This window comes from Nicotiana sylvestris, chromosome 8, assembly GCF_000393655.2.
Source record: "Nicotiana sylvestris chromosome 8, ASM39365v2, whole genome shotgun sequence".
Classification (NCBI taxonomy): domain Eukaryota; kingdom Viridiplantae; phylum Streptophyta; class Magnoliopsida; order Solanales; family Solanaceae; genus Nicotiana; species Nicotiana sylvestris.
This window is the reverse complement of record NC_091064.1, coordinates 61,104,194-61,121,692: the sequence shown is the minus strand read 5'-3', so window position 1 is coordinate 61,121,692 and position 17,499 is coordinate 61,104,194. Positions and strand designations below refer to the sequence as shown.

Below are 17,499 nucleotides of genomic sequence, written 5' to 3'. Positions count from 1 at the left end.
CTTCCCCACTTATTTGAACTAGGTGTTCGTTTTCCTGTTCTGTAAGTGATTTGTCCAATTCCACCTCGATGGAGTCAATAGCCATAGGTACTAAATGAGAGGGAGTTGAGGACAAGGAAAAGCTTTTCTCATGGTCATTGGCTAGTAGCTTTTCCTTGAACGAGGAAAGGTCTGTCGATTGGTTGGAAGGGATGTCAGGCGGTTTTGGGTGTGGCTCCACTTGAATAGCGTGACTGTCCATTGCAGATTTTAAGGAAATTTTTCCACAGGAGTAATGTTATTAGGGAATTTGCCCTCAAATGGGAGATTCGTATTCATAGAACATACGAAAGAATAATCCTTCCTCACAAGATTCCCTAATCTAACTGTCAAAATATGGCTAGATGTTTCCACGTTTTGTCCACCGAATTTAGAATTAATCTGAAGGTTGTCCTTATTTCACTGGCATGTCTAACACCGTTCCAAACTAATTAATACTTAATTAGTGCATGCCTAAAAGAAGTACAAAGCATGTCTTAAGGTATGAGTTAGGACCAAGTGAAAAACGAATATGATGAGAATTTCTCTTACTTCATTGTCCCTTTTAATTTACTTTTGCCACTTCATCACCTCCAAGAATATGCTTTTAAAATATTCTAATTTCATACCCCTTCTTTTACCTTATAAAACTCAAACTTAACTGATATTTTTGTTTTTCATTACACACACTAATACTCCTCTCCTCTTCTCATCAATTTTGGATCAATTTTGTCTTTTTATACCAAATTTTGGTACAAATAGGTATAGGATTTTTGTGTTGTTCTTAAATAGGATAAATGAAGTTCGGGAAGAGATTGAAGCAACATGTTGAAGAAACGTTGCCGGGGTGGGGGATAAGTTTTTGTCGTATAAAGATTTGAAGAAATTAGTGCTCCTGATTTCATCAGCTTCTCCGGCAATGTTGAATGGATCGGAGACAGAGTTTGTTTACTTGTTGAACAATGAGATTGACAAGTTCAATGCTTTCTTTGTGGAACAAGAAGAAGATTTACTTATACAACATAAGGCATTTTATTTGTATTGTTCAATTCCTGCTTGTGTAAATTAATTTTCTGTGTTATAATTGTTTTGCTGTTGAACGCTCTTTTGTTGAGTGGACATTTGAATTTTGAGTCAATAGGATTGCTTTCATGTCTTGAACAAGTCAAAGTGCAAATAGTAATCTTATTTGTAAGTCAACGAGTCGATCTTAAATTCCAAAACTACCCAACTCGGTGACTTGTTGGTGTTTTTCAAAGTTTTTTCAGAAATAGTTTTTGCGCCTGCCTAACATTAATGTTGTACGGTGGGCCGGACCGGGCCTAAATGGGCCAAACGGGCCATGCTTAAAAGGGTCTGGGCTTAGCGGGCCTGTGCTCTGGCGGTCTTTGTGGGCTCAACGGGTGGCCTAAGCCCATATGGTCCTGGGCTAAACGGGTCGGGCTCGTGGGCATAGCGGGCCTAACGGACTTTTTTATTTCCGGGCTTTTTTTTATTTTTTTTGTCTAAGGAAATTTCTTGTAACCCATATCATGGCTATATAAATAATATATATGTAATATAGATGCAGAAATCTAATTATTAAAGTGCTTGACGAAAAAGTAAAATAACAAAACAATAGTAAAACTAAATTGCCATGCATAATAAATTAATAAGAAAGTACAACATGAAGCATAAATACGTCTAATAATTTTAAAATAACACAAATTGTTGAAATATCTTAAAGACGAATTTGCGGATAAATACCATCAACACAATACGTTATATGCCTCCTTAAAATGCCTGTGGTACACCCTGAACGAAAATTTAAGACTCTTCCACAGTTCTTGCATTTTAATATTTGGCCTTCTTCATTTTCTTCAAGCACTTCATAGTAGTGCGAAACAAATAAGCGCACTCTTTCCGAACGAGGCATGATGTAACTTGAAAATTAAGATTGAGACTTGAAGTCTTGAAAATTGGAGATTGAGAGATTGAGAGAAATTTAGATTGATAAATGAGTATTGAGTATTGAAATGAAGAAGAGGGAGGGGGTATTTATAGTGTTAGAGAAGGTTAGTTTTGTAAATTGAAAAAAAATGGCTATTTGTGCAATATGGCCGTTGGTGGTCATTGGGGGTAGGGCCCTCATTTTTAATTTTGAAAATTCTTGTTTTGTAGTATATATAGTATACTAGTATAGTATATAGTATATATATATATATATATATATATATATATATATATATAGTATACTAGTATAGTATACTATATATAGTATGTTATGTATATATATTTCCAAATATAATTTCTTATAATGTTTTGTAGTATATATATATATAGATTTTCTTGTAGTATAAATTGTATGTTATGTATATATATTACCTTATATATTTTCTTGTAGTATATATTGTATGTTATGTATATATATTACCTTTCTTTCTCTAAGGCCATATTCATCACATTTTTAAAAATATTCTCTTAGTCTACTTCTACGGTTTGAATAAAAAAGTCAATTAAGAGTCATTCTAACCTTTTCAATTTCTAAATTTAAAATTCGCATACCATCACCGACAATTAAATGATAAATATGACAAATACATCTAACATGGAATATATTCCTAAATGCGGGATTTAGTGTTGTTGTAAGTATGCCTATAGCACTAGTGTTACTAGAAGCATTATCCATAGAAATTGCCATTATTTTATCTCTAAAGCAAAAATATCTACAAATATCTGCAACAGTGTTAGCTATAAACTTACCTGTGTGACATGAATTAATTATTCTATACGCAATAATGCGTTTTTGCATTGTCCACTCCTCATCTATCCAATGACTTGTAACAGTTAGATAATCACAATCATTACCACTTCTACCAATATCAGTAGTAATAGAAATCCGATTACTTATATGAGTAAATAAATACCGCAAATATTGTTCATATTCATGTTTATATTTATAAATATCGCTCTTAACTGTTGCGCGAGGCCAACCTTTATAAGTAGGATTAAAAACTCTTCTAATATAATGCACCCAATTAGGATTAGAGGGAAAAGAATAGGGTAAGCACATAACGGTAACCATCTTTGCTAATTCTTCACGATCTCTATTTGGATCGTAATATAAAATACCTCCGGTCACAGTGTTAATTCCTGGTTGAACTAGATTTGAACCTGTACTAGGGTTAACATCAGAATCTACATGTGTTCCCTCTAGTTGCGCTTTCATTTGTAAATATCTAGCTTTATCTCTAGGGTGTGTTTTTATGTGCCTAGTCAAACTACCCGTGCCGCTACGGTCTCCAGTATATTTATGTGCCAGTAATTTCCCACATGTTTTATACTTAGCCTTATTTTGTTCTCTTACTTGAGTAAAAAAATTCCAAACTAATGATGTTTCTAGGCGTTTAGGAGGTTGTCTATTAAAGCTAGGGGTTTCTACAGGTGGGTCGGGCGGAACATCAGTTGGGTTATTAAAAGGACTAGTAAGTGTATCATCTAAATCCGGTTGGGTTTCATCTTCATCCTCATTTTCAAAGATAGTTTCATTAGGATAAAGAGCATTCATAGTTTCATCATCTAAATTTTCACCTGGTGCAACATTATGGCAAAATTGACTATCGGAAAATTAAAAACAGGGGTTATCACTATCAAGAATAATAGGAGCAGCAGGACGTTTACCAGGTCTGGGTCGGGGAGCCGGGGGAAGGGTAGTAGGTTGGCCACTACTTTCACCAATTTTAGCTTTACCCTTACCACCAAAAATATTTTTCAAAGAAAATGTCATATTAATTATAATTATACTAAATAAAACTAACAAAACTATAATATTAAAACTTAAGAGTTGGAACGCGTTTACCGAATTGCCGAACAACTTCTTGAAAATTGAAAATCGTTGAAGACTTGAATACTTCAATTCACCAACTTCACAATTTTTCACGAAATTTCAATAATAAAATAAGCAATTATAGTAGAGAGATTGAGAGAGATTGATGAATTGGTGAGTAAAAATGAAAGAATGAGGGGGTATTTATAATTGAGAATTTGGAAAAAGTGTAATTATATAAAGTTTGAGGTTAAAATAAAGTTTGTGGGCCAAATGGCTATTTTGTAAACTTCCAAACGGTCAAAATTGCAGCCCAACGGCTATAATTTTAATTTTTGACCGTTGCTATTTTTTTTTAAAAATTTAAAAAGTAGTCGTTAGGCCCGGTAAGACCGGCCCAGGCCTGCCAGCCGATCCCGGGCTTAGCGGATCCGGGCTCGTGGGCTTTTTTACCATACTCGGCCCGCCACGGGCTTTTTGCACCATTAGGGACCGGTCCACCAGGACCGGCCCACTAGGCCCGTTTAGCCCGTTAGGACCGCGGGCCCGATCCCAGCCCGGCCCACCGTACAGCATTACCTAACATAGGGATAAAGTTTGGGCATCCACTATTCTTTACGGATTCCATTAGTAACAATTCAGTTAATTTATTATTGTTATTATTGTTGTTTAACGTAAAAAAAAGCTGGCTAACTTTGACCTCACATTATACATTCACATCCCTGAGTTGCTACGATAAGTATTTATTAATTCGATGCTTTTGCCGAACTAATTAACATTACTAATAAATAAAAGTTAAAGTGAGAATGCAGTCACTTGATCATGTATTTATATCCTCGTATTTTGCAATGTTATGGCAATGCATAACAAGGGCAAATATAGGAAACTTCCTCAAATGACTTCTCTTTAGATCTTTTCAACTTATTTCTTAGTTATAATTTTTTTTAGTTTTGCCACATGTGCATACTTTCAACGTACCTTTCTACTCCTTTTAATAATTTATTACTCTATACTTAATGTTTCTTTTTCTTTTTGCTACACTCAAGATAGTAATAACATAGGTGTAAATTTAAATAAATAAATAAACTTCTGGCGTAGAAATGAAACTCTTCTCTCTTTTAAGAAATTTTGTTCGTTGCTCCTTCTCTCTCTTTCTGTAGTCCTGCTGCAACCACATTTTCCCCTTCAACCTCCATTTTAAATACTTAAACACAACTGCTACTTCACGGTACTAAATTAGATTGATCGAAAATTCATACTGTATTTGATTATGCAGGAGTTGCAACAGATGATACAGATAGTGGTTGATATATGGGGCCCAAATGGGAATGAACCCTCAGAGACACGTTACACAGAGGAAATGTCAAAGATTAAAAAAGACATCGTCGATTTCCACGGTGAAATGGTCCTCTTAATCAACTATAGTAATATTAACTACACAGGTATCTTATAAAGGATTCCGTCCATTACAATTTACAATATAGTTGTTCCATAGGTAGCTTGACTCAGACACAAAATTTAGAGAAAAAAACTTTTGAAATTTGGGGTTTTAAAAGTTTAAAAGGTAAAATTAATATTTGTGGGTTCATAATATTTGTATCGCTGTAAAAGTTTCTCACTAAGGGTAAACTTGGTAAAATAAAAAGTTTTAAGTTAAATTATCTTTAAATATAAAAATATGTTATTTTTTTTGGAACGGACAAATAAGAAAAGTGTGCCAAATAAATTTAAACAGATGAAGTAAATTCCAAAACCTATACAATAAAGAAAAGAATTTCAAGAATTAAAATCATTTTAATAGGATTTAAGTTATTTAATTTACATTGAGATTGTAAAAGTTTTTTATCATCAGTATTCAATGTAATTTAACATGTGATAATAGGTTAATTATCATATTTACCGTATTATCAATTAATATTTATCATAGAGATTTACTAGTAATTACGTTAAAGTGGTCTCATTGAATAATAAAGATTTGGTTAATCTACGTGTCTCATCGACATATAAGGAATAGGGCTGTCAAATTTGATTCAAGCCCAAATGATCCGCCCAACCCACTCAAGATTGAGCTAGTTATTGACCCGCCAATTTATTGAACCCAGCCCAGCTTAATCTAACCAATCTCAAGATTGATTCATGAGTAACTTTGCCAAAGTATCTTAAAAATATTTTTTTTTTGTTGGACGTGTTATATATATGATCATAACAAAAGAAAATTCTTATTTACTAATTATACAATTCATAAGAAAATAATACATATTAATTAAAGTTTGGTAAAAGTTGGGCGGTTGGGTTATTATCCAAATTTTAGTCCATTTTGACTCAGCCCAAATAACTTTCGGGAGGGGCGAGTTAACTCAATCCATTTTGACTCAGCCCAAATAACTTTTGGGAGGGGCGAGTTAACTCAATCCATTTTGACCGGCCCATTTGATACCCCTCATAAGAAACTTATACTCTTTTTAATAAAAACATGACTCGATTTCATAGGTTTGGCTAAGATATTGAAAAAGTATGACAAGAGAACTGGTGGATTGCTGCGCTTGCCCTATACAGAAGGTGCTTCAACGGCCATTCTTCATAACTGATCTCATCTCAAAGCTTGTCAAAGAGTGTGAAAGCACCATAAATTCAGTGTTTCCAACATGTGATGAAGGAAAATCAGTGAGTCGATTAGGGGGAGAAAGACAAGGAATTATAACAGTAGTAGGAGAAGGAATATTTCGGAAGACAATAGCAGCTCTTCTCACTATGCAAGAAATTAGAAAAGGCAGCTCTACTTATGACCATTTCTCAATGCCACCTCTCAACTTGCCAGAATCTTATGTGATCCAGTCTTTGCAGCTCAACACAGCCATAGCTCTACCCTGATCGAGCTTTATTTTATTATGTCACAATTCTTATTTACATGAAAGTAAGCAATCCCAAAAACTCGTCCTCAGTTTGAATTACAGGCTATAATTCTCCTGCATGAAGCGAAAATCACTACTCACTAGTCATTGCCAGTTAGTCATACAACGTTGAAATGTATCCCCCCTTTTTTTTTAATCAAGATAAATTAAGAATACATGTCATTTAATCACCCTTCTTTTTTGGTTGTGATATGCACATGGTGTTGGATGTTTTTAATTTCTTGCGGGGACATCCTCACGAATGAGAAATAATTATATAGTATATATTATATTGGTGATGCATGAGTTGCCGTTTTCACGCGTCAGCTTATCATTTATACGGGTACTCTACCTATTTGATTACTTATGCTGAATTATGTGATTAAATAAGTAATGAGTTCTATTATGAGAAAATTACCGAGACACGTATTGTTTACTCGTAAAACGGTAGAGTTGAATTTATAATATGATTTATAGACAAGTGAATCGACCTGACCCAAAAAATAAGAAGTAAATAAAAAATAGAAATAAGATTATCAAATGAAACAAAGGAGATAACAGGCCTGACTCACTACTTAGCCTTCCCGAGGAAAAAAGTAAAAGCAGTTGTTCAGCTGTTCAAATTGAGCGTAATAAGATAATAGAGTATGGCTTTTGTGTACAGAGTTTTTCTGTCTTTATAATGGTTGTTAATCATGCTATTTATAACCCTACTTAGGTAGACAAGATCCTAAAATCAAGCTCCTCTTGAATGAAAATAAAAATGTCATTGATAGGTGCATAACGGTTGGCTTTGAATATAGCTATTCTTTATAACAGGTGCCCAATAAATGCTATCTGATGTCGAACATTTGAATCTTTATTATCGGTTGTGCTTCCTTCGGGATCCATCTAGTACCGGTTACACACTTCACACCCGATGCCAGTTATTTGCTGACTCACTTTTTGCCTGTCTTCGGTTCCATATGTCACATCACTGTTCGACCATCTGTTATCAACCAATTTCACCCCATACAGATAGTCCCCCTCCTTTTTGGTGATGCAACTCAGTGTTACCGAGAAGTAGATAAGAATTCTTTTTTGGAAGAAAAGTTCCTGAACGATCTCTGACACTTGAAGAGACGCACGCCTTCTCGCATTTAGTACCCTGAACACGTGTTGCCCCGTGATTCAGCAAGTTTTTTTGCCAGTTTTTGAGGTTATCATGACCATGATTTTTGCCGTCTATTGCTTCTCTGCTACTCATTATTTTTACTTCTTCACTTTCACTACTTCCACAACTCTTTCTCCTTTTCTGAGTTTCCTTAGAACTTTCCTAAAATATTCAACTTTCTCATTAAGAACGATCTTTACTGATCTTTTACCATCATGTCTTCTTACACTACTATCTTCAAAAACACTGGTCTTCTCATCGTTGGAGGCCTAAAGAAAAATAAAACCAAAGAGATTGACGTCGAGTATGAACCTCCAACCGTAAACACCATCATACCTCTTCATCTTAGCAGCACATCTAATCTCCAGGAGCAAAAAACACCTGCAAATTCCACAAGCAACAAGTTTTGGCTTGTTCACAGGTACCCCTCCTCTATCCATCCTTCTAGCATCCCTATTGTGAAGGAGGACTGCAACTGCTCCAATGTCAAAATATTCGCCCCAAATGGGGTAGAACGAGTTACCTACTCCAAGGCGGGGTTCATGTATATCTATACATTTTACTTTGGGTCCCTTCACCTTGGGGGTCGAGTGAAGGACTTGACTCGATAATTCTGGAATTTTGCCACTGGTACCAGGTCTTCTTGGCACAAGTACGCCCATCCATATGGCGTACGGTGGCCTTTGTCAGTTGTGCATCGAGACCGGGGAAACCCTAACTCTCACACATATGATGATCTTTACACCCCCAAGATTTTCCGTGGGAGAATGTTAAACTTCAGCAAGTGTGGTCACCATGCTCTTCTCACCAGCGTACAAGATGACAACGACCATGGATGGATGGAACAATTCGTTGTTATTACTACCAGGGACATCATCCCGGTCACAGCTCCAGCTTTCCCCAAATCATGGAATCATTTTCGTAAGTCTTCGATTATCCATTTCCTTTCTTCGAAAAAAGATAATTTCCTGCTTTGCTGAATTTTTACTCTCTTCATTTCAGCTATTCACTGTGAACTACCACAGATTCATGGTTTGGACCGATGGGTTCAGAAAATTCTGGATATTACAACTTCAAAATACCGACGGTGAAAAGAAATGGCTCCCAAATATGGGTGGAGAGCCGAGAACGATGGTGAGAAAAATTCATGTTTCTTTCAATTTTATTTGTGTAAAATAGTTTAAGAATAATTTACTAACCATCCTTTTGCTTTTATAGGGCCTCCAAGGGGTTTTGTTGTGTGCCTCGATGTCGACGCTCTCGATGACCCCGAGAAGGCCAAGCAAAAATTGTAGAATGTCCTTAATCGGAGCAAGGCTAGTGGATCTGCTAGAGACTTCGGTGAGTATGCATCCTCTCAGAGTCTCCAACCCAAAAATAAGAAATCGAAGAGAAGTCGTTCCTCTTCGGTTGGGACTCAAGATAAAAAAAATAAAGAAAACATCAACTGAACTTACCATAGTGATCCTTGATGATGAAGAGGAAGCCAATAATGAAGAGGCTTCCCTTTAAAACAGAGAACGGCCTTCATCAGCTCAATCGTATGCTCAGTTGGGGGAACTCCAAAATCTGCCAGTAGAAGTTCAGGCACTCTAGGGGAAATGGACTTGATTGAGAATGCTGATTCTCGCTTTTAGACCCATGTTGTCGTCTCCGGTCAAAGGAGTTCGGCCCTTGACCTCCTCCTTCCACCAACTTCTGAGCCAGTAACAACTACCACTCCTTCTACCATAGCTGTTTCTTCTCCGTCCACATCGACAACAGTCGCTCCTTCTCCACCATACCGACTGCTTCTATTCCACTGGCTTCAACCGAATAAGTAGGTAATACTTCTCCTCCACGGTCTCCCGACCACGAGAACTTGGGAAACATGTACTCGACCCCTTCTTAAGATCCTCGTGGAAGGTGAAGTGATACTTTTTTGGTTTTGAAAGAGTGTCATATTCTCTCCAAGCTTGTAGAGCTTGCTAATTACCTGAAGCCACGGGCTTCAGTTAAGGCCTGGAAAAGGATGGACTCTCTTTCTAAAGAGTGCATAATAAACACCAGCATGCACTGCTCGGTGTAGGTAATAATCTCACCTTTTTCTACATTCTTCCCATTTACGCTCCAAAGTAATAATATTGATCATGTCCCTTTTTTAGGCCAATCTTCTTACCTTCAAGGGCCTGCAAAGTTTGATTCTGGACAAGCAAGAGCTTGTTTCATAAGGAGAAAAACTGTTGCCTAAGAGGAATCAGCTAGTTGAGCATCTCACAGTGCTGGAGGACAAAGTTTCTCAAATGGAGGATCTTGAGGCACGACTGCATCAGTCTGAACAAGACGGATGGCTCATATCCAAGAAGCCGCCCAGATTCATGAGAACCTTAAGGAAGCAAAGGCTAAGTGGGATGAGTTTCATGATGTTGTGACTGCTGCTGCCGAATGTGAATCAGCCTTCATGGAACAAGTTAGTAACTTAGAGGCTGGTTTGCATGCCAAAACCAAGGAGGCCCATACTGCCGAAGGGAAGAGGGCAAAAATGGAAGAGAGACTCAAGAGAGTCATGGAGCAGAACCGTCTTCACTCAACAACCAACTTTGAGTTTGATTCCAAAATCAGCGCAATGAAGACTGAAAATGAAGAACTCCAAGATAAAATTAATAAGCTCTGAGCAAAATTCCAGGACCAAGAAGACTCCCTCATCTTCGAAAAGACCTACGCTTTATCATATAAAGAGGAAGACTTTGGAGGAGGCCAAAGAAGGCATTTCCAACATAGATGACTGCACTGCCAAGGCCCCAGAACTAGAGTTAACCGCCCGTGAGAACCTTCCTGCTCGGTCCGTTGCATCTGAATCGTCAATTACTAATTATGAGTATTTAGTATCCGAAGGGGAAATCGAAGAAGATGAAGGCCTCGAACCGACAGTAGAGCAGCCTTCTTCCACCGGGGGAAATGAAGACCCTTCTCTGCCTTCGCGTTCTAGCAGCAAAGAATAATGTATAAAAAATTATTTTCCTTTTATCTTTTGTAATTATGCCAAAGCTTTTTACTAAGTATGGCACTTTAATAAATAAAAGAACTTTTTTCTTAAGTGTTGCGCAAAAACATTTTTTTTGCACTTAATTGATAAAGCTTCGGGAGTATTTTTGCATCTGATAGCTTTTGATTCCGGGCATAAACACTTTCAGAATCTACCCTTTATTATGAGGGTTTCATAAAAGAGATCCCTTATGTTTACGGTGCTTTTGAAGAGGACATCTCATGTTCATTACAACACAAGCATTTGAAAGTTTTGTTAACTCTCAAATAATAAAATAAATTAACTTATCATTTGGTCAGAAATAAGATAAGGATAAAAGGAATTTGATTTATTCCCTCTATCTTTAAAAGTAAATTTACATAAACATTCATTTTCTTAAATAAATAAATCTGCCAATATATATGGCTAACTTGTACAACTTATTTCTATAGGGCTGATCATGTAGTACCTGGTCCTGATAAGATATTGATCCCGGTTCTAGCAATCCTTATTTTGCGTAGCACTTTTGGTGTTGTAACATATATCACTCCCCTCCCCCTAGTGTTCGAATGCTAAGTATGAGAATTCGGACACTGGAAGTCTTGTATTCATCGAAGGCCTTTTCCTTCGTTTAATACTTTATACTACTACTTCATCGGTGGAGACAACTTATGAACGGTTAATTATTTGTTTGAGTTTTGGAAGACGATATTTTCTATCAAACCAAATATTATTTAACCATCCACAAGTTGGTTACCACACGAGTTCATGGTCGTTTATCCCCATCGGTGGAAGAACTTTAGTGTCTTGATATTAAAGGTCTTGCCTTTGCTGATGATCCTTCCTTCGTAGTATATTTTACATTACTGCCTCATTAAAAACATTTGAGTTGAGTCACGTTACAATTGCTCGACAATTTTGACTCTGTCTTGATTTTCTAATTCGTATGAGCCTTTACCAGTTATAGTTGAAATCTGGTAAGGTCCTTTCCATATTGATCCCATCTTTCCAGCATTGATTTCTCGAGTACTTTGAGTACCTTTCCGTAGAACCATATCACCAAATTTGAAATATCAGAGATTTTCCCTGCGATTATAATACATTTTCATCCTTTGCTTTTGTGCTACCATCCTCAGATATTCTAGATCCCGGTGTTTTTCAAGCAAGTCTAGCTTCACCAGCAGTGCTTCATTATTTTTTTATTCATTTGCTTGGGAAAACATCAAGTTCGGCTCCCCTATTCCTCTGGTATCAGAGTCTCCGAGCCGTACACGAGGAAAAAGAGTGTTACACCCATGCTCGGCTTCACCGTGGTCGGATATGCCCATAAACACCTGGTAGCTCATCTGGTCAATTTCCTTTAGCATCTTCTAACTTATTTTTAAGGTTTTGAATAATTACCTTGTTGGTTGACTCTACCTGTCCATTAGCACTCGGGTGGCACGGTGAAGACATAATTTGTTTGTCTTCATCTCTTCCAAAAACTTTGTGACTCTTGAGCCTATGAATTGTGGACCGTTATCACAAGCAATCTCCTTTGATATTCCGAATTGACAAATTATCTGGTCTCATATGAATTCCATCACTTCACATTCCCCAATCTTTTGTTAAGGACCAGCTTCAACCCATTTAGTAAAATAGTCAGTTAAAACCAAACGAAATCTTACCTTTCCGAGCCCTTGCGGTAAGGGACCGACTATATCCATCCCCCACTTCATGAAAGGCCATGGTGACACTATCGAATGTAGAAGTTACGCTAGTTGGTGCACTAATTGTGCATGGCATTGACACTTTTTGCATTTTTGTACAAATGCCTTTGCATCCTATTCCATCCAAGGCCAGTAGTAGCCGGCCCTGATTAACTTGAGAATCAATGAGTCTGCACCGGAATAGTTTTCACAAACCCCTTCATGGACCTCCCTTACCACGTAGTCATCATCCGAGGCTCCTAGACACTGAACCAGTGGTACTTGGAATGACCTTTAATATAACTGTCCATCAATAAGATAGTACCGAGCTACTTTGGTCCGGAGTGCCTGAGACGCTTTTGGGTCTTATGGTAATTTACCATTTTTGAGATATTTAATGAACCCGTTCCTCCAGTCCCAAATTAAGTTGGTTGAATTTACTTCACGGTAGCCATCCACATCCAACATCGAATGCAGCAATTGGACGACCATACCGGAATCAGATCCTTTCATCTATATGGATGACCCCAAATTAGCCAATGCATCTGCCTCCACCTTTTCCTCCCTCGAAATATGAACGATTGACCATTCCCTAAATCATGCAAGTAATGCCTAAAACTTGTTCAAGTACTGTTGCATGCATTCCTGCTTCGTGCCAAAAATTCCATACACTTGGTTTACCACCAGATGGGAGTCACACTTTATCTCAATGACCTCGGAACCTAGTCTGTGAGCTAGTTCAAGTCAAGCAATCAAAGCCTCATATTCGACTTCATTATTAGTTAATGGTACAGTTCTAATGGCCTGCCTTAGGGTTTCCCTTGAGGGCGTGATTAGAACTACCCCGAGACCGGACCCTTTTATATTGGAGGCTCTATTCGTAAATAAGGTCCAAACTCCTGATGTCGTTTCCGACACCATTACTACTTCCTTAGCAGCCAAAGGCATTAATTCCAGACTAAAATTGGTCACGGAGTTGGAAAAACTTGTGACTTGATCGCAGTCATGGGTTTATACTCAATGTCAAACTCGCTCACTTCGGCTACCCATTTAGCCAAATGGCCTAGCAAATCAGGCTTATGAAGGACATTCCTTAAGGAAAAGGTTGTCACCACGGCTGTAGGGTGACACTAGAAATAAGGCCTAAGCTTTTGAGAGGCAACTACGAGAGCTAATGCCAGATTTTCGAGATACGGATAACGTGTCTCCGCTCCTGATAGTATTTTACTAACATAATAAACAGGAAATTGCGTACCTTCTTATTCTCGGAGAAAAACGGCACTTACTACTACTTCCTAGACCGCTAAATAAATTAGCAAATGTTTACCTACCCCGGGCTTCGACAACAACGGAGGATTGGATAGGTACCTTTTTAGATCCTTTAGTGCCTGTTGTCATTCCGGAGTCCCGAAGTCGTTCTTCTTCTTCAAAAGTGAGAAGAAGTGGTGACATTTTTTTGAGGACCTTAAGATGAATCTAGTGAAAACTTCCAACCTATTGGTTAGCCTTTGTACTTCCTTCACACTTGTTAACTAGTCGGGGATGTCCTCGATGGCTTTGATTTTGTTAGAATTTACCTCGATCCCTTTTTGAGAGACCAGAATTCCCAAGAATTTACAGGAGCCAACCTCAAAGGCACACTTCTCTAGGTTAAGCTTAATGTTGTACTTCCTCAGGATGTCGAACGTCTTTTGGAGATGTTTCAGATGATCTCCTCTGGGATCAAACCGATATTAGGTAGTCGAGTTACCTCTTCCTTGACAAACATGTTCCTGACCTCCGCTATCGGGATTTTCTTTTGCCTTACCGGTGGGAAGTTAGGATCCCGACTTAATTTATGGACTGCTATCTCCAATGGAATTCCTGTCATATCCGAGTGCGACCATGCAAAGCAGTCAATGTTAGCTTTACGAAAACTTATAATATCTAACCTGAGATCAAGACTTAACCCCATTCCCAAATGAAATTTTATTTCCAAACAATTCCTCAAACAGGGCCATTTTTTTGAGCTCTTCTACGGTTAATTTGGTTGCATCTGTCTCTTCCAGTACCTAAAAAGATCTTGGTACCTGATATAATTATGATGACTCCTCATTTTTTCCATCTTTGATTGGGATCGGAGAAGGCATCAGTTCCTGTAATTGCTATATGTTGGATGCTCTATCCTTGCTGCTAGAAATTGTTACAACGTTCATTTCCTTTGCTATTGATTGGTCTCCTCTTATCTGTTTGATCCCTTCTGGTGTCGAAAACTTCAATAGTTGATGATAGGTCGAGAGCACGGCCTTCATCCCGTGTATCCATGGCCTCCTAAGGATCATATTATAGCCCATGTCGCCATCTACCACTTCGAACATGGTGGTCTTCGTTACTCCTTCGGCATGCGTGGACAACGAAATTTCTCCTCGGGTAGTCTTGCTTGTTAAGTTGAAGCCAGCCAGAAGTTTCGTCATCGGAATGAGGTTCCCGGTTAGCTTAGCTTGCTCTAGAACTCTCCATTGTATGATGTTGGCCGAACTCCCTGAATCGACCAAAACACGCTTAATTTTGAAATCTAAGACATTAAGTGGAATTACCGTTGCGTCATTATGTGGCAGAAGAAGTCCGTCAGCATCTTCTTCTATGAAGGTAATGTCATATTCCCAGACTTCTCGGATCCTCTTACCATGAGTCACTGATATTTTTGTCTTTTTAGCTGCCAAAAATGTCACCCCGTTGACCTTGCTTCCTCCGAAGATCATGTTTTTCATCCGAGGTGACCGTGCTGCTGTCTTTGATGGTTTTACATTGTCCTGGCTTCTACCATAATTGTTTTTGGTGAGGTCACTTAAGAACTCTCTAAGACGGCCATTCCTCAACAACATCGCTACCATCGCGAAGATGTCGGCAGTCCACAGTTCTATGGTCGTGAGTCCAATGGAATTCACACCACATATTAGAATCCCTCTGGCTAGGATCCGATCATTTTGGTTTTGAAAACCGTACCACTTTGATGTTTCTAATTGCCGACACCAATTCTACCAGGTTGATATTAAAGTTGTAATTTGACATCCTGGGATATGCAGGATCTTAGGAACCTTGCACCTCTTTCTCTTGCAAGGGTCCGTTACTCCGTCCATGATCCATTCTTCTCTCGGAATAGAAACTATTCGATGATTGGAACACTATACTGCTACGCCTATCGGTCCTCCTATATGATAGAAAATGACCCCTAGAGTACCTCTGATCTGCATCAAAGTCATTTTCAAACTTATCATGATTTTTATCGCGACCCCGTCCTTTGGATGACACCAAAGATCCAAGTTGTTATCTTTGACTCGTCACGATTATGGATATCCGCCCATGTGGTTTCCAGAAACTCGAGCAAACTCTCCTTCAATTTTCGGGAGGCATCGAAACTCATTGGATTTGGACCCTTCGTGAATGCCTCCACTGCCCATTCATCTAGAACTGCTAGTAACAACATCCTTTCTTTTTGGAAACGAATCACGAATTCTCGCAGCAGCTTGGATTCGCTTTGCGAAATTCTGAATATATCTTGCCTTTCTATCCTGGACCTTTCTTGCTTCGGCATGAGCTTTGATGAACGAATATGCAAGCATTTCTAAAGAATCGATTGAATGCTCGAGTAAGAGAGAATACCATGTCAGCGCACTTTTCGTGAGAGTTGAGTCGAATTTTTTAAACAAAACTGACTCGATCTCATGACGAGCCAAGTTATTTCCTTTCACTACCATGGTGTAGGTCATGATGTGCTCTTGCAGATCCGAAGTCCTATCATACTTTAGCATGTCTGGCATTTTTAACCTTTTCGGGATCAACTCTAGTGACACACTTAGTTTAAACGGCAATTGTGTGTACTTTTTTTAATTCGAACCCTTTAACACCTTTGGTGCGCCTGGAACATGATCCATCCGAACGTGAAACTCCTTCGCATTCTGACCTATTTATTCATTCATCTCTCTCATGCATATCATGAGCTCGATTTTGAAAGGATCGCTCAGGTTATTGTTCCTAGATCCACTAGCGGTTCCTATGGCTTCATCGAAACCGACCTCATCCCTTTGAGTGTTGTTATCGATCCTTTGTGTCATCTGATTTGAGCGCTAGGAGGAAATGGAGCCCTTCCATTAACGTTGTTGCAAGCATCCGATTACGCATGCTTCAATTCCGTCATCACACGATCTTGCCTCGAGAGGTGGTCTATAATTGCTTTACTGCTATCTCAGGAGTTTAACCATTTCAAGATACGTGTTCATCCTCCGCATCATTAGGAATTGGGCACTGCACATGCCGGGGATATTATCTTCGTGAGTTGGGGATGTTTTATCCCCTTCATTGCGGATTTCGCTGATGGAATCATCATGCTAGGACACCACTTCCCGTTCATCGCCTGCTCTAATGTTGTGAGCGTTGTGGACACCATTAGCTACCATATTTGATTTTTACTAAGAAAAGAGTCAAAACTTAGTTAATAGCAAACGAGTGGATCAAAGCAACTACGCAGCTGTCTATGCCCCACGGTGGGTACCAAATTATTTACCCATAAAACAGTACAGTTGAATTTATAATGTGATTTATAGACAAGCGAATCAATTTGACCCAAAAAATAAGAAGTAAATTAAAATAGAGATAAGATTATCAAATGAAATCAAAAAAGATAACAGGCCTCACTCAAGGCTTAGCCTTTCCGAGAACAAAAGTAAGCAATTATTCAAGTGTTCAAATTGAGCGTAACAAGATAATAGAGTATAGCTTTTGTGTACAGAGTTTTTCCTTTATTTACAATGGCTGTTAATTCTGCTATTTATAGCCTATTTAGGGAAACAAGATTCTAAAATTAACATCCTCTTGAATGAGAATAAAAACGTCATTGATGGATGCATAACGACTGGCTTTGAATACAAATATTCTCTATAACATTTGCTCATTAAATGCTA

The 17,499-nt window shown here is 38.2% G+C and overlaps 1 pseudogene; it reads left to right on the top strand.

The window, feature by feature from the left end:
- Nucleotides 1–715: 715 nt before the first annotated feature.
- LOC104241889 (SPX domain-containing protein 3-like) lies at nucleotides 716–6,694 on the top strand (annotated as a pseudogene).
- The last annotated feature ends 10,805 nt before the right edge of the window (nucleotides 6,695–17,499 follow it).